At 49.5% G+C, this 24,599-nt stretch overlaps 1 pseudogene; it reads left to right on the top strand.

Moving 5' to 3' along the window:
* The first annotated feature begins 14,839 nt into the window (after window positions 1–14,839).
* Window positions 14,840–24,097, top strand: LOC121833798 (annotated as a pseudogene).
* Window positions 24,098–24,599: the final 502 nt, after the last annotated feature.

Raw genomic sequence — 24,599 nt, 5'->3', positions numbered from 1 at the left:
TGCAGCCGTTGTGCAAGCACCGGAGCGAGCAGCTTGTAACTTGCGTTAAGCAAAGTGATTGGTCGCCCCGGCCCCGGGCCGTGGGGTCTCCTCCCTCCTTGGGCAACAGGATTATCCTGCCCTGTTGGGAGGACTCCGGCTGGCGGAGCTCCGTGAAGAAGGTGCGGAGGACTGCACAGATATGCTCCCCCAGCACCATCCCAGAATGTGCGGTAAAACTCGGTCGGGAATCCGTCCGGGCCCGGCGCAGATCCAGTCTTCATTTTCAGGAGGGCGTTGTGAACCTCTTCTGCATTTGGGGGCTTGAACAGCTGAGCGCTAGTGGTGGGTGGAACCTTGGGGAGGTCGTGCAAGAAAGGGTGCGTGGCCAGGGTCGCGCGGCCCACTGTTGACTCCGAAGTCGGCGGGGCCTCGAACTGGGAGCTGAAGCTTGGGACAGAAGGTTGGCCAAGCGGAGGCGTCGATGGAGGAGCTAGAAAGGGCGGAACTCGCCGCTTTCTCACTTGTGTGCGGTGTGTGTAGCAAAGCACTTCGGGGTGGGAGGAGGGTCTGCCCCTCCCCTGAAGAACTGTCGCTGCTGTCGTCGACGCCCGTAGTAGGCGTTGGTACCGCTCGAGGTGCTGCGACAGGTAGCCCCTCATCAGGGGAGTCCCAGCGCCCCCGCGACGTAGGATGCGGATTCGCAGCGAGGTGTCGCGGAGCTCTTCAACTTGCCGCTGTCGCAGGGAACGGCCCTCCGCCCCACACGCCACGCTCCAGTTTTCCAGAAGGTGGTCCCAGTTCGCTGGATCTGGCGTCACTCCAAGGAGAGACTGCCGCAAAACTTTCAAGCGGTCGTGGCTCGTCGGGTCCCGCAGGACGCGGGAGTCTAAACGCCAGAAGCGTTCGTGCCCGGTCGAGGGAGCCAGACAGAGCTCCGCGAGCACTGGCCGGTAGTCTGAGACGTGACTTATGGCGGGTGGGAAGTCCACAGTCCCACAAGCTTGAACGGCTGAGGCCAGGGTCTCGGTGACGTACACCCTGTCCAGGCGGCTGCTTGACCTACCACGTTGCCAGGTGTGCTCGAAAGTGGCGCCGTGGAGAAGTGTCCAGGAGTTTACCAAGTCCAAATGTCCAATCAGCCGTCTCAATTCGCGGGAATTCCACGTACTGCGGCCGTACCCTGGTCCCCTGATGTCGTGCCGGGAGTCGATGACGCAGTTGAAATAGCCGAGTACCAGGCAGTGCCGCGCGTCGAGGAGGTGAACATCCAAGTTCTTGTACAATGCCACGGAGTGCGAGGGTTGTGCCGGGGCGTAAACGCAAACGGTACGGAAACGGGCGACGTCCATGAAATAATCGAATGTGATTAATCTGCCATCGGGGTCAAAGCAGCACGAACTTTGCCGCATGAGCGCGCGATGAAAAATAATAACTCCTACCCCGAGCTCCGGGTAGTAGCAAAAGAGAAAAAACAATCCACTGCATAACGTTGCATGAAGAGGGTGACGTCGCGTTGCCTAACGAAATTTGTCTCCTGGAGAGAGAGGAGGTCGCAACCGACGGTCCGGGCAAGGTGGAGAACCTCAACCTGTTTGGTCGCACTGCGGAACCCGAAGCCGTGCGAAGAGGAGGAAAAGGAGTCACCTGCTCTTCATTAATCCGAGGGTGTTTCGGACGATGGCTGGCTGCTGGGGCTTCCAGTGGGCGAAGAGAAGTCGTTCCGCAAACGCTTGAGGCGAGCTGCGGTGGGTGGGATGCCTTGCGGGGTCGCGAACTCGTCGCTGCTGGAAAGGACTCGCTTCCCCTCCTCAGCACCACCGTGTCGGCATGCGACTGCTGCTGCGAAGTCTCCGCGGTTCCAGGCTTGCGTCGCGGCGTCGTTCTCGGTAACGCGGTCTTGAGCGGGTTTCCACTCGTTCGGCGGAGTCCCCGGCGATCTCGTTGATGACGAGGCGTTCCTCGTCCGAGTCCTCCGTAAGGTCGCTTCAGTCGAGGCTCGGGCTGGGCTGAAATTCCGGCGCAGGCGGGGACTCGTGTTGCACCGGCGCTTCCTCGGAGCGTGAGCTCGTGGGAAGTGGAACGCTGGTCTAAGTTACCGCCGAATTCACAAACCTCACTTCAATTGGGGGGCCCCTCCACTTCCTCGAAGAAGTGGAGGGGCCCCTCATTTGGAGTGAGGTTTGTGAATTGGGCGGTTAGCGTCGTTCAAAAATGTGGTTGCCGGCGCGCTCGAAAGCATGGCTGCTGGCGCTGCAGGTGAAGGGGTGGCAGGGGGCCCTTCCCGAGGGGTCGATGCCAGGGCCGGGAACTCGTTCAGGCTGCGGCCGGCCACGGACGAGTAGGTGCGACGTTGGGTGCAGTCCACCACTGCGTGGGCCGCCCCGCAACGTTCGCAACCGGCCGCGCATCCGGCGGAGTCGTGGCCGAATGCGGAACAGAAGGTGCAGTAGGGCACATTGCGGGCCGCCTTGATGTGGCCCTCCCGCTGGCACCGTCGGCATACGCGTCGGAGGCCGCAGTAGTCAAAAGTTGCCCGATGGCCGGAGACGCGGAGGAAGTTCGGGACAGGCGTCACCTCTTTCATCTCTATGCACATGTAGCGCGTGCCCGTTCACAGGGTAGAGTGGTCTTGGTACGCTCCAAAGCGGATGTCCACGACCTTCCCGGAAGATGCGAGGGCAGCGGAGTGTGCTTCGCTCTCGACGTAGACCGGCAAGAAGAGGCATGTTATGGCTGTGACTTGCGGTTCGACGGGGACGATTGGAACGATGGCTCCACCGGTGCTCAGGGCACCGGCGTTGACGATGCGGCTCATGGCTGACGACAAGGTGACGGACAATTGGAGGTTGGTTGCTCCCAGGTGCTGTACAGAAAACAATTCGGTGGTGCCGACAATGCCCGTGGCCGCATCAAAGATGGAATCCACAGACGCGCCCGGCGGGCAGGAGACATCGAAGGTCAGAGTCTTCGTTGGCTGAGGAGGGGACATCGGGTGCATTACGCACCTTAAGCAAACCCGGCCAGAAACGACCGGTCCGGGGTTGTAGACGAAAAGGACGTTGAACAGGAAGCAGATACAATCTCTCTACGTGGCAATGGAAATCGACATCTCGGTCCATTCAAATCTTTGAAGCTTCCAGAGGGTCGTTCAGAAGCAGTCACGTAAAGATCACCATGGAGCATCATCGTACTGGAAGCGTCCCTCGCCATAAGCGTCTTTGGCACTGTGTTTGCAATCAACTTATCAATCATGTCCATCTACACGGATCTCTTACAATTATATTGTTCTTCTTGCGTATTTCAAAACAGTAAAATTATTTTTCAGTGCTCCCAAGCACCGACACAGCATGTGGTGCTGGTGCAAAGATGTACGCTTGTTTTGCCGGTGTGTTGATAGCAAAACCTCGAGAAACGTCTCCATAAAGCTACCCGGCACCAGCGAATTTAGATCGGCTCACTAAGAACGGAGGGGTCAAGGAGAAATCGCTCATTTCACGGACCAAAATGGCGACCATACGCCACTTGGCGCTACAATCGCGGGATCCAGTGACTTCAGTGTGCGCTAGACCACTCGGCCAACAATCCCCCTAGCTCGTGGCAATGGCTGCAGTCTCAGTTGTTTGTTTGTTTATTTCTGGGGTGACGAGAAGAAAGGGGCACCAGGAGATGTGTGGGCCTCCGTTCATGGGGCGAGTCGCTACCTGGTGGATCTGGGAAAGGGACAAAAAGAGGAAAGAGGAGGAGAGAAATATATAAAAAAAAGAGGTTAATGTAAAAATGTAGCCCTAACGTTTCGCTCACGGGTTCACTCTCCTTGAAGTGAACCCGCGACAAAAAAACGACGCACATTTCCCGGTGGCGCTCGCTTTAGTTTGCGGCACCGTGCTTGAAGCGTGTGCCACCGGGCGAAGCGCGCCACGAACCTGTCGCAAATTTGCTCTGTGGGGCCTCTTTCGTTTGGCCAGTGAGGTGCTCAAAGAGTGTCGACAATGGTCACCTCCGAGCAGAAATCAAAGTCTATCTGCAAGGCCGCTTTCCCGAAGAAAACAAAGAAGTGCTCGGAAGGCTCTTGCTGTTACCCCTCGTAATCCTTCAGGGTTCAAAAGTTCCTCCATGCTGTTTCTTGAGAGTCCTTCAGAGGCATAAAACTGAAAAAGAACTCTTCTTGGCTCCGCATGGGCGGGGCACCACAGAAGGGCGTGTTCGGCATCTTCTGGGTCACCGCACTCTGGGCAGCTGGGGTCCTCCTTACGGCCCATCCTGTGAAGCCGCTTAGCCGTATATGGACATCCAGCTCGAAGTCTGTGCAGGAGTGAAGCGTCGGCTCGCTGCAGGTTGCGGGGAATGCTTGGAGGCGGCTTGTTCGTCGCCACTCCTGGATGAGGATGCGACTTCTGTAGGCAGCTACGGATCAGTCGATGTGCCTCGTTGAAACGATCGAGCAGAAAGATTGGGTCTTGGTCGTCATGGGCTTTGGCTGCCAGAGTGTCCGCTCTCTCATTACCGGGAATCCCGACATGAGATGGGACACACTGCATGGCGAGGGTCCATCCGAGGTCCTCTACCGTTGCAGCCTCTAGTGCCACTCTAGCCACGAGGGGTGTAGGTTTTTGAACACGCTGAAGTTGTTGCAACGCAGATTTTGAATCAGTTAGGATCACCGCTTTTCCTGTTGGCTCAATGTAAACACATGAGAGTAACCCGTCAGTTTAGTGAGAGTCCTTCTTACTACCTTGATGGCAACTCCTTGGAACAAGTGTCGTCATACAAGTATCTTGGTGTTAACTTAACTTCTAACCTTTCATGGAAACCCCATATAGAATATGTTACTAATCGTACTAACTGCATGCTGGGTTATTTAAAACGGAATTTTTCTTTAGCCCCTGTTTCACTTAAATTGGTCCTCTATAAAACATTAATAAGACCTAAGCTTGAGTATGCAGCATCCATCTGGGATCCCGATTATATTACCCTCATCACTGCTTTAGAATCCATTCAAAATAGATCAGCTCGTTTCATTCTATCGAACTATCACCGCACCGCCAGTGTCTCGTCAATGAAGAATAATTTATCTTTACCATCTCTTTCACTTCGCCGTAAAATTTCACGCTTATGCCTTTTTCATAAAATTTATTTTCATAATCCCCTATTACGCGACCATTTCATAACTCCCCCCTATTACATCTCGCCTCGTGTAGATCACCAGCACAAAGTTGGAGTCCCAAGCTCATTAACCAACACATTTCATTCATCTTTTCTACCACGCACAGCTCAAGAATGGAACCACCTTCCCGGTTTAATTGCTGCCATAACAGACTCTAATCTTTTTCGAAGTGCCATAAATAACCATTTTTGCGCTGATTTCTGACCTGTTTGTTCACTTTTTATTTGTTTTAGTATTGCTGAATTGTTATATTTTCCCTGCCTACGCTCTCCCCCTCTGTAATGCCTTCGGGCCCTGAGGGTACAATAAATAAATAAATAAATAAATAAATATTCTTAATTGACTCTAGCGCTCCCCATATGGCTACGAGTTCCGCTGTTGTCGATGACGTCATGAAATTGAGTCTGCCTGCGACATCATAGTTCATTTCGGGAATGGTGATTGCAGCTGTGGCTGTCTGCCTAGTTCGGTTAACAGAGGCGTCCGTAAAAACATGGGTCCAGTCTTCGTAGTCCTCGTTAAGGCTTTCTAGGGCAACCGAACGAGCAACAAATGTGGGAACATTTGCCTTTCGTTGGGGAATGGGCATTGTCTCGTATATTTGCAGTGGTAGACGTGTTGAATGCGGAGGCACAGGTGGAAGAAACTCTCCAGGGCTTCCTATCTCTTGATCAAATCTTGACATCAGGTGCCCTAGATGAGAATGCTGTCGCTTCCGGAGGTGACGCCAGATGCTGGTTTCCGGGGCCAAGCTATTCATGCGAGCGATGTTGCGCATGGCTTTTTCCTGCAGTCTCAGTGAAAGCGGCCATTCTTCTGCCGACACAAGTGTCGCGATGTTTTCGGCCGAAGGGGGGAGTCCCAAACAGCAACGAAGGGCAATGCGATGAAATGCCTCTATGGCTCGAACTTGGGCTCTTCCGATGGCCAGGAGAGGGAGCGCGTACATAAGCCGGGACATTATAGGCCCTTGTAGAGCTGGAGGAGAGCATGTTGCGATGCCCCCCAAGAGCATCCTCCTAGCTGTCGTATGACAGAAAGTAGTCGACGGCAACGGTTTAATGTTTTTTGAACTTCTGGCCGCCAAGTCACGCGGTCGTCGACGATGACTCCAAGATAAGTGTGAGTTTTGACTCTCTTCGCAGGTATTCCAGTAATCTTCAACTGCAGGGCGTTCTGGGGTGCTCGGCCTGTCGGTCGGTAAAGGAGTGAAGCGGTCTTTTCCGCCGACAATGTGAGGCCTAATTCAGCTATCATTAATGCCTTGGCGTCTAGGGCCACTTGGAGCCGATTGCGAATTCCGATTGCGTTCTTTGAGGGTCCGATACACCAGATGGCAACATCATCTGCGTATATCGCCATTCTGATTCGGAGTGCGGAGTGGTCAGCCGGGAGGCAATCGGGAAGAGCAGCCATCGCAATGTTAAAAAGTACCGGACTTAATACGCTGCCCTGTGGAACCCCTCGGTCCACTAGGCGAGGTGTGCTGACAGCAACAGGCACTTTGACACGGATTGATCTTCCAACAAGGAATGCCCGAATGAAGGAAAGAATCCTTCCACCTATCCCGAGTTGTTGTAGCCGCTGAATGATAGTCAGGTAAGCTGTCGAAAGCTCGCCTGATGTCTAGGAAGACACAGTGTACCATTTTTTTTGTAGCTTTGGCCTCCTCGAGGGTTGATGCGAGGTCTCCGATGACGTCTGCGGTGCACCTTTTCGCTCTAAAACCGGCCATTTCAGGAGGAAATGCGTTTGTTTGATTTAACAGTCATGTAAGGCGCCCAAGAACCATTCTTTCGAGGACTTTACCCACACAGCTCGTTAATGAAACAGGTCTGTAAGACGAAGGCTGTGCAGCCGGCTTTCCTTGTTTAAGTATTGGAATTATAGTGGCTTCCTTCCACACATTCGGATGGATGCCGGTTCTCCAGATGATGTTAAACTTTTCAAGAATGTCTGCGTGGTAGACAGGGTCCACATTTCTAAATGCTTGGTAGGTTATACCATCTGGTCCCGGAGCACTTTTTTTTTTACATCGGCCCAGCGCTTCCGTGAGCTCTGTCAGGGTGAAGTCGGAATAGTTCGCCAGCATCACCTCTCTGTCTGGAGAAGGGTTGACTGGTGTATCTGTAATTTCTCTGAGTTGTTCGGGGAGTGGTAGTGGGGCTGCTTGTTGTCGAGAAAATTCGTCTGCTAAGACCTCTGCTATCTCTTTAAGGGGTCTACCGGTATCAATTGCAAGACTGGCAATGGGATGCCGTAGGACCTTAGCCCCGGTGAGAGCTCGGGCAAGTCTCCAAGCGCGCTTGTAACCACCTGGGCTGCCAAGGGATGTACAATCTTGTCTCCACTGCCATCGCTGCAATTGCTTCGTGTGGCGCCTGAATCGGGCGTCAATTCGATTGTAGCGTGACCAGTCCCATTGGGCGTCTGTACTAAGCGCCCTTCGCTGTGCCGGTCGTCGGGCCGCTCGGAGGTTTAACCACTCCAGATCCGGGGATGGGCGCGTAACAGGAACTGTGACGGTGCGCGTGGCAAGTCGTAAACACTCCACAATGCAGGTCGTTAAATCTTCAGTGCTGCCACTATTCATGGCAAACCCAACATATTGACGGAATAGGTCCCAGTTTGTCACTTTGCATATTTTAAGGTTCTTGGGACTCGCGGTTGGGTGCTTTACACTTATTGGCACATGATCGCTTCCTGCCGTGTCCGGTCGCGCAGTCCACGAGGCAAAAATTCCTCGTGACACCAATGTCAAGTCGATGGTGCTGGGTTTACATCCTTGCCTGCGGAACGTGGAGGACCCATCATTGAGGGCTCGGAGTTGGAGCTCTGTCATTGTGGCTTCTAGCTGTCGTCCCCTGGAGTCTGTTAGTTTGCCACCCCATGCCTCGTTGTATGCGTTAAAGTCGCCGCAAATAATGAGCTGACCTTTGCTTCGCTTCTGAATTTTCTCTAGTGCTTTCGAATTCCAGACAGCACGTGGCGCGATATAAGCGGAAACAACCGTTGTGTCGTACCTACCAATTCTAACGATCACACCGGCATACTCCTCAATGTCCGAACTTAAGTCCGAAACGTCGAGAAGGGTATGATGTATATTAGCACGAACAAGTACAGCCACTCGGGATCTGCCATTAATGCTTACAGGGTTACTGTGGTAGAACACATATGGCGAGAGCCGCACCTCCCCGAGAACGACATTCGTTTCTTGAAGAGCAATGATATCAAAGCGTTCAGTTGTAAGATGTTGGCGTAGCTCAGATAAACGCGTTCGCAAGCCGTTCACATTCCACTGAAGAAGGGATGGGAAAGGTGGACTTTGTCTTTGTCGAGGGGTACTCTTCTTTACTTGTGATGAAGGGTTTCGTCCGGGGGAGCTTGTTTGCCCATGACATTGCACATTAGTGTTTCTTGCCATCCTTAGTTTGCCCCCAAAATGGGAAGCATTGTCTGCAGGACAGAAGTAATTATGCGGGCCCATGATGTTTCAATTTTGGACAGTATAGCAAGGGTTATGTTCGCAACTGTCCCAAAAATAGAAACCCAGGGGGGTGATATGGCGATGGGGGATTCCGCGGTCTCGTCGTTCCCTTTCTCAGTGGCCGGTCTACCGGGTGGACGTTCAGGAGGTGTCTTTGTGAGAGCTTGAGTCCTTGGCAGTGTCTCTCGTTGATCCCTTGGACCAATGCTCTCCGGTGAGATGTTAATAGCCTACTTTACTCGGCGATCTCCGATGAGAACGGAAGCGTATGTTGTGCCGCTTGCCTTGTATGTTTTGGACTCAGATTTGGTTTTTATGTTCTCTTTTGATAACGGCTGAATGTTATCAACCCGTTGTTTACTTTGAAGGCTCAAGGCAGATTTTGCAACGGGGAATGCCACTGCATTTTCCCTCGAGTACGTGAGAATATTCCGTTCATTAATCCATTTTGGACAGTCATGCGATGTTGCTTGGTGATTTCCCTGGCAGTTGATGCATTTCACTGTCGCTGATTGACATTCGGCGTTCAGTGTGTCATGGTGTTCTCCACAGCGGCTGCAGGCCTTGGGACGTTGACAAGCCACTTTTTTGTGGCCAAATCCGCTGCAGTTGTGGCATTGTAGTGGTCTTTCAAAGGTGACACGACATGGCGAACGTGACCTAGTAGCACGTAGCTGGGTAGCTTGCTGCTGCTGAATGCAATCTTTACAGTGCTGGAGCCTCCAAGTCTACGAACATAAACAACCTTGCTGGATATGTCTTCAGTGCGAAGGTGTTGAGCGATTTCGTCGTCTGTGACTTCGACGGCTACTCCTTTTATAACGCCATAAGCCGTGGGTCTTGAGAGTGGGGAATACGCTCGAACTGGGACAGTGCAGAGCTCGGTTGTGTTCAATAGAGTTTGTGCCGCTTGCCCATTCCGAACGTCCACGGCAATCAGATTTAGTCGGCTATTGTACCGTACCTGAATGATGCACTCCTGGCATAGCTGCTCAAGGGTATTAGACACTTTCAAGCTGTTGAGTGCTGTTAGCCTGGTTTCCTGTGCCACAGGCACAAAAATGACAGTGAGGCAGTTGACTTCCTTTTTCGGTGTGCAGATGGTTTCCACACTCGAAGAGGAGTGGGCACTCGTTGGCCGAGTGCGTTTCCTGATGGCCCTTTGGAATCCATCGTCAGAGGTCTCGCTGTCCATGTTTACGGGGACTGAGCAGCTAGAGCGCCTGCCGTCTTGAGATGGATCGTGGCTACCTTGCTCATGACAGTGCACAGCAGTGATGGAAACATCGTTCTCTGAAAACGATGTGCCATCAAGCATCTCTTCTATCCGGTGGCAGCGTGCCAGTTGCCTTAGTGCTTGCCTTCTAAGGATCAACGAAGTCAAAGAACCGATTAGATGGCATAAAAGAGAAAATGTACAGAGGTCGAAAATTACGCGTAGCAGTTCTGCAGTCTCAGCTTAAGGTGCAACCCCACCCCTGGTTAGTGTGATTCTGAACCAACAGATGGCGGTGGGATCGCCTTCCAGGCCTGTACATCAATGCGAGAAATCGTGTGTGGTGGCGCTTCGATACAGTTGGATATTCTTCTATATCCATAATTTGACATCCCTGGTCCCTTGCTTGGTTTTTTCTGCACGAGCTTTCTTTGGAACGCGCACGGCTGCGCCAGTTCTCGTGCAAGGGGGCCAGTTGCCACGCTCCGAGCTCACGTCTCCAGCAAATGTAGGCAGAACAAAACGCGAAAATCGTCCTGAGCCAAATGGCGAGACACATGCACAACAAAACTACCGACGCGTTGAAAAATATAAAATTGCCTGTGCGCCGTAATCGGAGATTTCAGAGGCCAATTACACATGTTACAATGTGATCATATTTATACTGATACGAATGAAGGTGACGAGAGGACGAACAGTGAATTGAAAAATAAAGGTTTAATCGGCAAACTTGTTTCAAACAAAGAAAAAAAGTAAACAAAGAGCGTCGAGGCAGCAGAAAAGCAGGCGGCGATTCGGCAGCGTAACAAAAAGCGAGAGCGAGACTGACTCGACAAGGTCGCTGGCAGCTGCTTATCTAGAGTGCGTCACGTCACCATCTCGAAAGTTTGGCAAAGAAGGTTCGAGTGTCGCGCGTTCGGGGTGAGAATGAACTGGCACTTTCGAGGACAAGAAAACAGGGCGAAAGTTCCGTCTGGTGCAAGAATGAACGCGAATCTTAAAGAAGTTCGTGACCGAGCGTCGCTTTCTCGGCTCTGCGGGCGGAAATATAACGGGCCGGCCCTTTTTATCGTGCATGTGTTTGGATCTTTGTGGATTTCCAGCAAAACGTGATGACGTCATAGTCTGGTTTCCAAAATTCGAGCTTGAGGAATTGACTACCAAAAGAAAAGACAATTTTTTTGGGCGGTCAGGTGTCTCATTTAGGTAGCTGGGTGTTTATTTTGACACAAACCACGAGACTGGAAAACACAAAAAATGACACTCAGGTTTAGATGTTGAGTTTGGTAAACCCAAAGTAGGACTGGTGCGGGGGTCATAATAAAAAATGCCAAGGTTAAAAATAAACTCACAGCAATAAAGAATAATTATTAATTTTAATACGAATTCGGTGATAAATGCAATGACTGACCAGGCAAAAATTCTGGGTCTGCTAATAGCTTTTGCACATAGTTTAAGCAACTTGCGGTGTGTCAGAAAAGAAAAAAATACAGGGTTTCTTTTTACCGCAAGAATAAACTAGGCATCGCCGAACGCTCATTCTCCGCCCATAGGTAGTGCTGGAGGTACAACTAGATGTCAAAGTTTCAGCCCAATACGATACGTTCTTCAAAAATTATAAGTGATTTTCTGAAACGTTCAATGGGAAAATAGCGGCCGACGGAGTTTTGGCTCTATGGGGCTCTATGGCACCAGAAACGAAAAACAGGTCCAAAAATGGGCTCCATTTTTCCCATTGGAATGTTCAGAAAATCACTTCTAACTTTTGAATAAGGTGTCCGTTCGGGATGAAACTTTGGCATCTGGTTGTGACCTAGCGCTACCTTTAGGCGGAGAATGAGCGTTAGGCAATGCGTAGTTTTTTTTGTTTTTCTTGCGGTAAAAAAACAACCCTGAAAATTGTTTTCGTGACATCCTGTGCCAGTCTTAATTTGGTGATTCACGCGCAAGTAGTGGTGTGCAAAAATGAAAACGATGCAAACGGGTAGGCTTTGACGTTGTATAAAATATAGTGTAAGCACGCACATGGTACGCTGATTAAGAATGAAACAGCCCTACGTTTTACACTAGCGTTGAGCGTGTCGAAAGTTAAGGGTGCATCAAAAGCTAAAGCTTGTACACATATACTGCTCAGGCCATTGTGTTTGAATGCTCATAGTAATTTATTACCCTCAGATTTGGTGTAAGTTGTCTCCTGATTGCTTACAATTACAGAAAGAAGGAAACATTCTAACTCTGAATTGGTAGAAACACTCCACCTGCTGACGGCCATCAATCTTCTCGGCGCCGATTATGAGTATTCACTGCATGCCAACGGTCGCGTGCTTAGAACGAGTTTTTCCCACGTGATTTTATACGATCGCAAATGTTCTTGACGAACAACAATGTTTAGTCAGGCAAGCGGTCATATGTGAAACTTAGAATATTTTCCATTGGTTGTGGCACACGTGGCAAGTTGCATAAGCTTTTTTTTTCTTTTTTATCAGAATCCGCGAAAAAGAATGCTCTTGGGTTACCTTGGCATCTAATAATTCATGTAGCACGCAAAAGAGCACGAACTGAATTGCTGTGGGAAACGAAAACAATAATGATAAACAAGCGTGTAATCACGTGAACACTGAGGGCTTTGCACATATACAGAAGGTAAGCTTTGTTTCACTAAATACATTACCAATAAAGTATTTGGTCTTATACTGCGAGCGAAGCGGAATATACAAGTGCGAGCATACTGTCCTGAACTACACTTCCAGTGAACAAGCGCACCATCCAAAGCACCGAGCTCGCTTTTATAGCGTTTGGGGCGCTCAAACCTTTGAAAACACGATTATAATCAATTCTATTATTTCAATTATTTTGATTAAGTGCGCCTATGCGTTTTTCCTTTTTTTTTTTTACTTTTACGTTTACGTGCCATTTTCCTAGTTATATAATATTTTTCCAGAAGTCTGACAATTATAGTCTGTTTCACTATAAGTAAGAGCCACATAATCAAAGATGTGGACAAAAATAAAAATAACAAAGAACGCGAACACACATTAAAAGTGCGATGTAACGGCGCATTCAAAATTAGTCGTTAGTGTTTTTAGAGAGCAGCAATTTCGTAGGACAACATTGTTAACTGATGAAGGTTATAAAGAGTGCAGTGCAACTGTTAGCTCGGGGTCTTTAACGTGCATTGTGCAGTATATGTGATACACGATCCCACGACGGTAGGTTGCAGATGGGCGACTGAACACAGGGTCCCTGCTAAAGCCCCTTGATAAAGGCGTTTTTTACAAGTACCGGCAACCATTATTGTGAAAACGCGCAAGACACGTGCCACGAGCGGGCGCTCCGCCGCCATTCGCTTTCAAGGGCCAGTCATTATATACCCGTGCCCACGGTGCCCGGGCCACAAGGGCAACTCGAATTCCATTTACAACGAATGACATTTGAAGGATCGGACAATCAGCGCGCGACACTCCGAGCGTGGGGCGTTCCACGCGCGACAGATCGCGAGCCGATTCGTTGATCACATGAATGTCATTCGTTGTAAATGACATTCGAGTTGACCGTGTGGCACGCGTGCCACACGGGCAACTCGAATGTATTAGTGCTGCGTCGCCATTTGTGTCCAAGGGCCGGTCGAGACACGGGCCTCGTGCACTGGCACCTTTGAGGTTATTTGAAAGACCAACGCAAATACATCGAGGGGATTTAGTTTCTACACGCTCTGCAGCGGGAGCTCCGTGCTTTGAACGGAGCTCGCACTCGAGCATTTCTCCACGTGCTTTGGGGTGCTATGTGGCGCTTTTTGGACTCCCAGGAGACTAGGGAGAAGGAAGTGACGTCAACACCACAGAAAATGCAGATTCGATGTTGATTTTGTTTTCTTCTGTCAACATCCAATCTGCGTTTGCTGTGTCGTTGACGTCACTTCCTTCTCCCTAGTCTCCTGGGAGTCCAAAAAGCGCAACATAGCATCCCAGATCTGCGGTGCCACAACACACTCGGCCAACAATCCCCCACCGCACTTGATTTATCCTGTCAGCTAGACCAAATGAGCTACACTTAGAGTATCGGCAATTTTTCCCCCGATATTGTTTTGGGCGCCGCCATGTTGGTGTGTAGCAAGAGAAATGGAATAAAGAAGAACGAAGCGCCGGCGACACACGCGCTTCATGTCTAGAGCCCAGCGGACATGGCCTCGTCTCGTCCTTTCTAGATATTGCTACATGGTGTCAGAAGTGGCTGGGTGGTAAAACAGAGTTTCACCATGAACACGCTAAGCAGTTCACAAGAGTCTTCCCCTGGGACGAGCCAGGGGGAAGAGGCGGCAGCGGCATCTCGGACAACTATGTACGCTCACACCATCACCCCACCGTCAACGTTCGATTTCCACAACCCAGGCGACTGGCCAAGGTGGTTCAACAGATTCAACCGCTATCGAAAGGTCTCCAAGCTCGTCAACGCCGATGAGGGCGAACAGGTAGATGCTCTTGTATATTTCCTTGGAGATGACCGAAGACGTTCTCGAGGCATCGTCCCTCTCGGACGACGACAAACCAAACTTCGAGAAAGTGTCGGACTTGTTTCATAATCACTTCGTGGGAAAGCGAAACGTCATCTACGAACGAGCGAAATTTCATCAAAGAAAGCAAGAGACTGGAGAGTCGGTGGAATCGTTTATAACCAGCCTACATCTCCTGGTAAAACATTGTGACTACGGCGTTTTGAAAGACGAACTGGTTCGAGATCGCTTCGTAGTCGGACTGTCAGATGACTCCCTTTCTGAAAGCCTGCAGAGAGACCCCAACCTCACACTAGAAGCTGCAGTCACACGAGCTCGACAGAAAGAAGCCGTGCACAAGCAACAAGCAGTGGTCCGAGCGCACAGGCAAACAGAAAAAGAGGAGATGGTCGTCGATGTCCTTGGTAAAAGACAAGAAAAATGGAAGGCTCCGCGCAATTCAGAGTCAAGAAATGACACGAAAGCTCCTACCTGCGGAAAATGTGGCAAGTTGGCGCACACAAACTCCGAGTGTCCTGCAATCAGTTCCAAGTGCCTAAACTGTGGCAGACGAGGACATTGGAGAAAGTCTTTACAGGAAGTAAACCTGGAGACAGATCAAGAAGAATGGCTGCTCGAAAGTGTTAAATCTTCTGCTGGTCTGGCTTGGAGAGTCCCGCTCAAGGTCAATGACAAGGTCGTCCAGTTCAATATTGATACAGGCGCCGACGTCAGTGCCATACCGGAGGATGCGGCATCGAGCTTCAAAACCCTCCAGCCTACTGCGGCCAAACTTTTCGGACCCGGAAGGCAGATGTTAACAGTCATTGGGAAGTTCCGGGCCACGATTCAACATGGTCAACAGCTGATACATGAGGACATCTATGTTGTCACGAACCTTGACGAACCGCTTCTTGGACGTGAAGCTAGCACAGAACTTGGACTTGTCAAATTCATGCATTCAGTCACCGACCCCACTACTGCCGGTTATCACCAGAAATATCCGGAACTTTTCAGTGGTATTGGAATAATGAAGGGGGAATACAAGATCAAGCTAATTGATAATGCCACACCAATTTCAGTAAACACGTCCCGTCGTGTACCCTTGGCTCTGATATCAAAAGTTGAGGAGCACTTGAGAAAAATGTTGAAGGACGGGATCATAAAGCGAGTAGAAGAACCCACCGCGTGGTGCTCTGGAATGGTGGTGGTTCCTAAGTCAAATGGAGATGTCAGAATATGTGTAGATCTGACACAGCTCAACAAGAACATTGAGCGCGAGAAACGGGTCTTACCATCAGTGGAAGAAACCTTGGGCCGTCTTTCAAATACATCTTTGTATTCAAAACTGGACGCCAAGGCAGGCTTCTGGCAAATCAAGCTGGCGGCGGAGTCACAGCTCTTGACAACTTTCATCACCCCATTTGGTCGGTTTTGCTTTCAAAGGCTTCCATTTGGGATTTCATCTGCACCTGAGCACTTCCAAAGGAAGATGAACCAAATCTTGGAGGGCCTTCCGGGGGTTCTGTGTCATATGGACGACATCCTGGTGACGGGGTCAAACGAGAAGGAACATGACTCCAGGCTCGAAGAAGTTCTTCAAAGGCTGAAAACAGCAGGTGTCACACTAAACGAGAAGTGTGAATTTAAGAAGACCTCTGTCAAGTTCCTTGGCCACATAATCAGCAGCCAAGGACTTCTGCCGGATCCAGAACGGGTTGATGCAATCACTAAAATGCGTCCACCCACCACAGTTCATGAGATAAGGCAATTCATCGGGATGGCCAACCAATTCGGTAGATTCATCCCACACATGTCGGAAAAACTAAAACCCCTACGAGACCTGCTGAAAAGAGACATAGAGTGGGCCTGGGATGTTCAGCAGCAGCGTGCTTGGGAAGCAATAAAGAAAGACATCCAAGACGCCGCAACTCTGACTTTATATGATCCAGGACAACAACTCATCGTTTCGGCAGACGCTTCGTCGTATGGCCTCGGAGCTGTACTGCTACAACGGGATAAACAAGGACACGTGCGACCCGTAGCGTTCGCGTCCAAAGGATTGAATGACACAGAGGTCAGGTACGCACAAATTGAAAAGGAGGCGTACGCCGTAACATAGGCGTGCGAGCGTTTTGAGAAGTTTTTCTTGGGAACTACGTTCCATGTCCAGACGGATCACCGTCCGCTGGTACCTCCCTTTGGATCAAAAGAGCTGAACCTTATTCCGGCGCGAATACAGCGGTTTAAACTTCGCCTCATGAGGTTTTCCTTCACGATCTCTCATGTTCCTGGTAAAGAGCTGTGTACAGCCGATGCTCTGTCCAGATCGCCGGTAGACTTGCCGGGAAGAACTATGGGAGAGGAACTAGAAGCGTACGTACAAGCCATCAGCGGTTCCTTGCCAGCTTCAACTGAGTACTTAGACAAGATTCGGACACTGCAACGGGAAGACCCGGTCGGAAGAAAACTGAGGGAGTATACCACCACTGGATGGCCCACAAAGGCCAAGGTTGCTCCTGAAGTGGTACAGTTTTATTCCGAAAGAAACAACCTCACCATACAAGACGGTCTTTTAGTGAGGACGAACCGCCTTTTCATCCCCCAGCCGCTTCGCAAGGAGGTGTTAGACAAACTTCATGAGGGACACTTGGGCATTAGCAAATGCCGCGAACGTTCGAAGATGTCCGTCTGGTGGCCAGGACTCAGCACACACCTGGAACAGCTAGTCACGAACTGTTCCAGATGTATTCGGGAACGTGTCCCAAGGGTAGAGCCCATGATACCATCGAAACTTCCAGACCGCCCGTGGCAGCGCGTTGCGACAGATCTCTTCGAACTGAACAAACAACACTACCTCCTAGTAGTCGATTACTACTCGCGGTATGTAGAAGTATGCAAGTTGAGGCAGACAACATCAGAAGCGGTAATTGGCCACCTCAAAGCAATATTTTCCCGTCAGGGTATGCCTGAAGTACTCTGATCGGACAACGGTCCTCAATATTCGGGAAAATTATTCCAAGACTTTGTTGCGAAGTACCAGATAACCCATGTCACAAGCAGCCCGCATTACCAGCAGGGTAATGGAGAGGCTGAGAGGATGGTAAAGGTGGTCAAAGACATTCTCAAAAAGTCTGATGACCCCAACCTTGGCCTTCTATCTTACCGGACAACGCCGGGAAGCTGTGGCTACAGTCCTGCAGAGCTGCTAATGGGCCGCCAATTAAGGACAACGCTACCAACTCTTCCCTCAACGTTAATTCCGAAACTTCCCAATCACGAGGAATTTAGAAAAAAAGACAAGGAAGAAAAACAGAAACAAGTGAGAAACTATAATAGCCGACATGCAGTGTGTGAACGCTTGAACGAACCTCTTGGTAGCACGGTCTGGGTGATAAATGCGGCGACAACTGGTAAAGTCGTCGGAGAGAGGACAGAACCAAGGTCGTACGTCGTAGAGATCCCGAAAGGACTTCTGGTGAGAAACAAATGTCATCTCGCTCCGCTGCCGAAAGACATAAGTGAGCAGGCACCTCACTCACTGGTCTCGGAGTCAAGAACTACGCTGCCAGACCCGGCTTCCAAGGGCGCCGAAGTACGAACAAGGTCCGGTCGGATTATCAAAAAGCCAAAGAGGTTCACAGAGTGACTCCTTTTAGTGCTTAAGTGTATATATATGTATATATGTGTGTCCTCGCTAGTATGCCCCTTGTGTCCGCAATTCGCTGGTTGTAGCCTCTATAGGGGGAGGAGAGATGTAGCAAGAGGCATGGAATAAAGAAGAACGAAGCCCCGGCGACACACGCGCTTCATGTCTAGAGCCCAGCGGACATGGCCTCGCCTCGTCCTTTCTAGATATTGCTACAGGTGGTTAGTAACAAATCAAATGCAACTGCCGGTCGTCATGATTCAGAAGTGCGACTTCCTCAGCAATAGTTTCGGTGTCAGGAAGCTCACGTAATATTGCTTTGCTTTGTCGCCAACTGTTTAAACATTTGTGGAGGATGGAAAAGCGTTTCCTGTGATTTCAGATAAAGCTTCAGATAACTGACAACCATCATTTTAAGCATCCATATATGTATGAAGCGTAGCTTATTTAGTGGGTCTAGTTTAGCCCGACCGCATAGGCACAGAAAGAGAAGGAACAGCTTAACTTCGCGCTCTTGGCGCTGCTTCAGTGGCTTCATCAGCCCGTAGCGTTGGTTGCGCTCCGAACTAAGGTAAAGCAAAGCAAATATTCAGATCTTAGGGTTTCACAAGCCAAACCAACAAACAGCATTTAACACGCTCAAATAAAAAAAAATTATTGCGGGTTTATTTTGACTAACCGTAGATCTTTTGACGTGCAACCGAAATCTCAGATTGGCCTCCGTCGGATTGCGGGCACCTCGGCCGATATTTAAACCCGACAAATATAGATTCATCGGCCAGCACGTTGGCTGAGAGCAACCGAGACGTTTGAATGTCATTGCCACTTAAGAGCCACCGATGTGGTTTTTGAAACAAAATATAGTCGAACCATTCCGACGAGCATAGTTTGACATCGTAAATGATTTATGCAAGTGATAGAAACATTAAAATGTTTTCGCATACGTGGCGGAATCTGAAATGGCAGAATGCATTTCATGGCGCCCATTTCATTTGGATCGCGTCGGGCATGTGTACCGACGCACAGTAGAACGCGCGCAAAAGTAGCTGTGGTGCACCCGCAGCCTCGCGCTTGTTGTTCTGACATCTCTGGCTCGCTCACTGCGGGCATCCAGGCATCTGACACCCTGACATCTGGCGCTTTTTCTGTCTTTCACGTGGCGTTCCAAGCGGCACACGACGGAAAATACACATCAAGCTGTTCTTGAACACGTGTCGCCATCTGTACTTTATATTAAGCAACTGCAATTCGCAGTAACTGAATGGGAAAAGTTTGAGGTCTTATAACATTCTTAACGTGTAATATATCGATACGGAAGTTCTGGAAAATGTCTCGTTATTTTGATTAGTTGACGTGATTTCGTTTTTATAGCGCCATAAAATATTACAATTTTAAACTTTATTTTTTATTTTAAAATATACATTATCTGTACAGTTCGTTGCTCACTTTTTTATTTTACTACATCTAACCGAACGCTCACGTAAAATATCGTAGACGATGGGACGTTATTACTCGAGAAATAATTGTTTCAATATTAGAGACTGTGGTCTATTAAAAGCCAAATAATTAAATAACAACTAAAAATAATCTTAATATCAAGACATTAAAGCATTGTTGAAAAACTGCTCTTTAATTTGACACTAACTTTATAATTGTAAGATACATAGAAAGAAAGTTATAAGCCGTCGAAAAAGCACCAAAACGTCATGCACGGCGGGGTTGCACCTTAAAGGGACACTGACAGGGTATTTATGCTCGCCGAGGTTTTTAGTTGTACGTGACATATGAGAGCTCAACTAAGCAGAACAGAATTTGCGGCTCGAAATTCGGTTTCTTTCCGCCCGAAAACCGCCGATCAAGAACTGGCCGGTTCGAGTCTCGCTCACTCTCTTTTCCGCGGTCACGGGCCGTTTTCTAAGGTATCGACGCGACCACCAAATTTAATCAAAGTCGTGGGTCACTGAAGGCACACACTCAATATTAAAAATAGAAAAAAGTATGAAACCCATTTTTTGTGGCTTCTAAAAAGCTGCAAATACGTTGATTGAAAAAAACGTTTCACAGACAACCGGAAGCATTCTGTGCGTGCGTCGTTTCGCGTATCGTGGGACTCGCAGGGACGCGATGGCAGCGGACGACGGGCGTGGGACCTCTATTTCAGTACTGTCGTTCGCGGTACCGGAGAATTTTGTCTGCCTTTAAAAGATAAATTTGGGACTGATCAAAAGAATTGGTCTTCATCCCGTACGACACGCCCGACCACCAAGCCGATTTGCACGAAGACGTCGCCGAGCCGTCGCTCCCTTCTCGTGGCTGAAGACATCGCTCGCGCAAGCGTCAAGCACGACGTGTCTACTTCGAGTTGAATATGCACGCGTACGATTTCTTTACAAGGTGAGAATGTCGCCAATGCGGGGTGCATCCCGACTTCGACCCGGGAGTGCTTTTGCTAAAGGAAGATCGGTAGGAAACTTTCCTACTTAGTTTATCGGCTGAATTATTACTAAGGAAAGAGATCCCCTGGGTTTCATATGCCCCAGTAGCGTAGTTGGAAAGACGTCCGCTTTACACGCCGTAGGATCGGGTTCGATCCCCCGTGAAACGTGTTTTTTTTTTTTTTTTTTCATATGTTTTTTGATGTCTACATTTCTTTTCTTTTTTTACAACTATCACTGAAGAAACAAAAAAAAAAAGAATAAGAAACAAATGTTGTGGACGACACGTCGCTGAATTAAATGGTATGGGATTTCCTTTTTGCCACCTGCGAACTCAATGTAATCACTTTCCACAAAATGCAAGGAGCATATAAATCAGGTAGCGTCCGCTTTCCGAGGTGCCCGTAAATGGTCTACAGGAATTGCAGCCAGCCATTGGTTCCGATCCCGTTGATCTTTCGGAAACTCTGTCGCACAATGCCACTTCTGTTTCGGACGCAGGACATGTGAATGTGAGCCAGCTCTTCACGCAACATCTTGGGTGTATTCTGTTCGGAGCCGATCAAAATTCACCACGAGCACTCACCACTCATCTCCAACTCCTCAATGTACAAAACAACTCATCTTGGAGGACAGAACAACGAGCGGAACATACGTAACTGCAAAAGAATCCCACGGCGAACAGTTCCCGTACGCCGCATGTCGTCTGCTACCGGGAAGAAGAAAAAAAAAAAAAAACACGGTCGGGTGTAGCCACGTGACTTCCGCCACTCACTCTCTTCTCTCCACTTCTCCGACCTCCGTCGGGTTTCGGTTTCGGTTTCGATCAGTTGCGTCTTTTGCCTTTATTAAAAAAATACGCTACTCTGTTGCAAAATATTAATTGGGTAGTCCTCCGACACCATAATGAAGCGCCTGGCAAAAAATTAAAAAAAAATTTTGGGGGGTGTCAGTGTCCCTTTAAGGGTGAACGGAGTATAGACGATTGCAAGCAGGGCACCTGGACTCCGCCATGCTTCTGCTCGTGCGGGCGAGTGCGTGCAATTATAAGCTTGCCAAAGCTACGTTCACGCGCACGCTGCACGTGCTTGCATGCATGAAGCACCAGTGGGGCGCCATGCTTGCAATTGTCTATAGTTGAGCTCAATGACAGTTGGGAAATGCCAAAGATTGTTGGTTGTAGGGTATAACTTGACCGTTACTAACTGCAGTTACTAAGAAGGTAGCGAATCTTCTGACAAGTGATTACTAAGTTTTAGTTAGTAAGCACTATTAACTTTTTTTTCTTCTAAGAATGTAGGTCGAAGGGTCCTTAGGGATTCTCGCTAGGTCTCCTTGTAGATTCCATTGTCTCTCCGAGTGCACAAGGGGGAAGTTAGACTGGCCGTCAGCTTTTAGACTGTTTGCGCTTCCGCTTTAGAATATTGAGGACTCGTACTCGCGGAAAGCTCGCGCTGAAGACGGAGCTTCTGACGCATTAACTTGTATCTGACTATACTATTCCTACGGATGTGCTCGCGTCACGTCCAATGCGTGAGCACCATTTGGTCACGCGTCTGGAACCATGTAGACTTGAGCGGATAACGATGAAGTAAAAGAGAAATTCTGGAAAGAAAGATGATCAGTCTACTCTTGGGTTCGAAAGTTTAATGGAAATCAAGTTTCTTGCTCCTTGCCGAGATATCGCTTGTCTCCCATGCAATATTTAGTTATACTTAGGGCCAACATTTTGTGGCAATGAAGCTAAGGCTGTAGAGGCGCCCGTGCGCTCGCACACTTCGAACGTCAATGAAAAGTGTGCACGCGCAATTTTCACTTCTAAAATGCCGCAGAAACCCGAGCCCGAGTATTGTACACTAATGCGAAATCGACGGCACCCAGTGGCTAGAAGAGAAAGCTCTGGCGGCAGGTTCGCTCTCCAGCCTTCTTGAGCATATCAGATATTTACAGCGCCTGGGAGTCCAAAGACGAAGCCGTAAAAGTAGGTTTGGAAAACCGTGGTGAAAATCGCCAATAATAAAGTTCGAATATTCAGCACCGTTTCATGGTCCTTTTTAATCCATCCAAGTAATTAAGGGCACAGTTCAGTATTGTAGAAATAAATACTTTAATTTTGAATATCACTGTCCCATAGACACCAGGAAAACCCCTTTGAGTTGATTGAATTTTGACTTTATACCAATCTTCAGGAGCTTGCAAAGGCCGAACAGTTACGTGTTGCGCGACGCTCTCTTCAAAGCGGATTTTTTCACGCCAGACACCCCAGCCACGTTGCGCTTTCTGGACCTCCTTTTCGCAGCAGGTTTCTTGCTCGTCCTGACTTTCCTGTTCTTCGCTGGAGATGACCGACTAGTTGCGGACTTGCTGCGCCTAGACCTTCGCCTCTTGCTCTTCCCTGCCGTCGCCTTCCTTGCCCTGGACCTCCTAGTCGTGGCGCTGGCAACTCTGGTCTTCGAGCGCGATGACAGGCGGCTCCTGGTCCGCCTCGTCGTTCTTCGCTTTGACGAAGTCGCGGAAGCCCTGTTCCTCTTGCGTCCCCGGGCTCGGGAGGGGGACGCCATGGAGGCGCCCTCGCTTACCCCGCTGGAAGATACGGTTTCCATGAGAAAGGATTCACTCCGCTCGGCCTGGACTTTTTCTCTGTCGGTTTCGCTTATCAAATACCGGGGACAGACGAAGTCTCTCTGCAAGAATACATGGGAACCACGACAGTTGGTCTCGAGAGATGCGAGATGACGTTTGAAACTGCTTGCAGGCTGATATGCATTGAACTCTTACACGCACAAAAATTAAATTCACTTAGGTTATCCGGCGCAACATAGAAAATTACTTTATTTACTCCCTTCAAAAGTAATAAGAGAAGAATTACCGCAGTAGTCCTACATTTGTCGAAAAAAAAAGTCCCTTATAAGTATGAGTAGATCACATGATTGTCGCCGCTCTACATGATATAGGGAGTATTCGATGGCGGCCATATCTGTGTGCGTGACTGCTGAGCGCGTGCCGATGGCGAGCTTCCAGTTCTTTTGAAACGTGCATTCCACACCATCAGGATTGCCGGTCTTAGCAGCCTACAAGTGAGAGTTCGGTCTGAGCATGCGCTGTGAACTCCACACTCAAATATGGCATCTAGTGAACATTTCCTATAGATCGAATTCATTGGACGCCAGTTTCTTTCTCGTGGTTCAATCAAACTATCTTCACGAATAGAATGCTCGGCTGTACGGAGATAAACTGGGAAAGGAGCACCAGCGATGTCAGGGAGCCGAGTTCTGATTGGGAGGATCAGTGAGTAGGTGCAAAAGCCTTTCTCTCTCCCTACTGTCTCCTTTCAATCAAAGAACAAGAGCGTCGTCTGCTCCTCGCGCAAGGCCTGAAGTTCTAACGCCGAACACCAGGCTCTCGAACCGGAAATTCGGAAGATCCTCCATTGACACCGAGAAAGCCGTCTGAATCGAACAAACTATACTCGGGCCTGCCTATCATGCCAACGCCTAGGCGGTCTTGACGTAGGACATCGGTCTACTTACAAACTGGCTGCTGCTTGCTAGCGGGCCGGAACCTCGCAGGCAGGCGACGTCGGGCGCCGAACGGGAACGCGGACTCCCCCTGGATGTCAGCAGAGCGCGCCAAGGGCGTCGGGCCTCCTCTTCGGGACTGCTGGCCGGTTCGTGAGCCTCCAGTGGGCACGAACCTGCGTCCGACCCCTGCGACTACCCTCGTTCGAAATGAGACACTGGGCCCGTGGTACACGCGATCTCGTGCTCGCCCTTGTGGCGCCTTTGTCCTCTTCGTCTCAGATTCTCGGCGTCTCGCACAGTTTTGATCTGGGCAGCTTTGATCGGTGCTCAAGGTGCGCTCGCGCTAGCGCTTTCGTATATTTTGACACATTTGACTGCATTTACCATAGAAGAATATTGCGAATCCCGATCTGGTGATTATTATGGCATTTCAAAGAGTCAGGATACATAGGGATCCCCGGCTTCCCCTTATCCTTTAGCGCCAAGATAAATAACAAACGTTCTTACTGTTGCCACGCGCGTCGCCGAGCGTGAGCGTGTGTGGCCGATTGGTTACCGCACTTGACTCTCGTGCGGTGGCCCAGGGTTCAAATCCTGGGAGCGACGCGTCCTGTATTTATTCTTTCAATTTAGATTTCCGGTAATTTCGAGAAACG

The sequence above is a fragment of the Ixodes scapularis genome, unplaced genomic scaffold (assembly GCF_016920785.2).
Source record: "Ixodes scapularis isolate PalLabHiFi unplaced genomic scaffold, ASM1692078v2 PGA_scaffold9__187_contigs__length_104089568, whole genome shotgun sequence".
NCBI classification, from domain to species: Eukaryota; Metazoa; Arthropoda; class Arachnida; order Ixodida; family Ixodidae; genus Ixodes; species Ixodes scapularis.
This window is presented reverse-complemented; position numbering and strand designations above follow the sequence as displayed.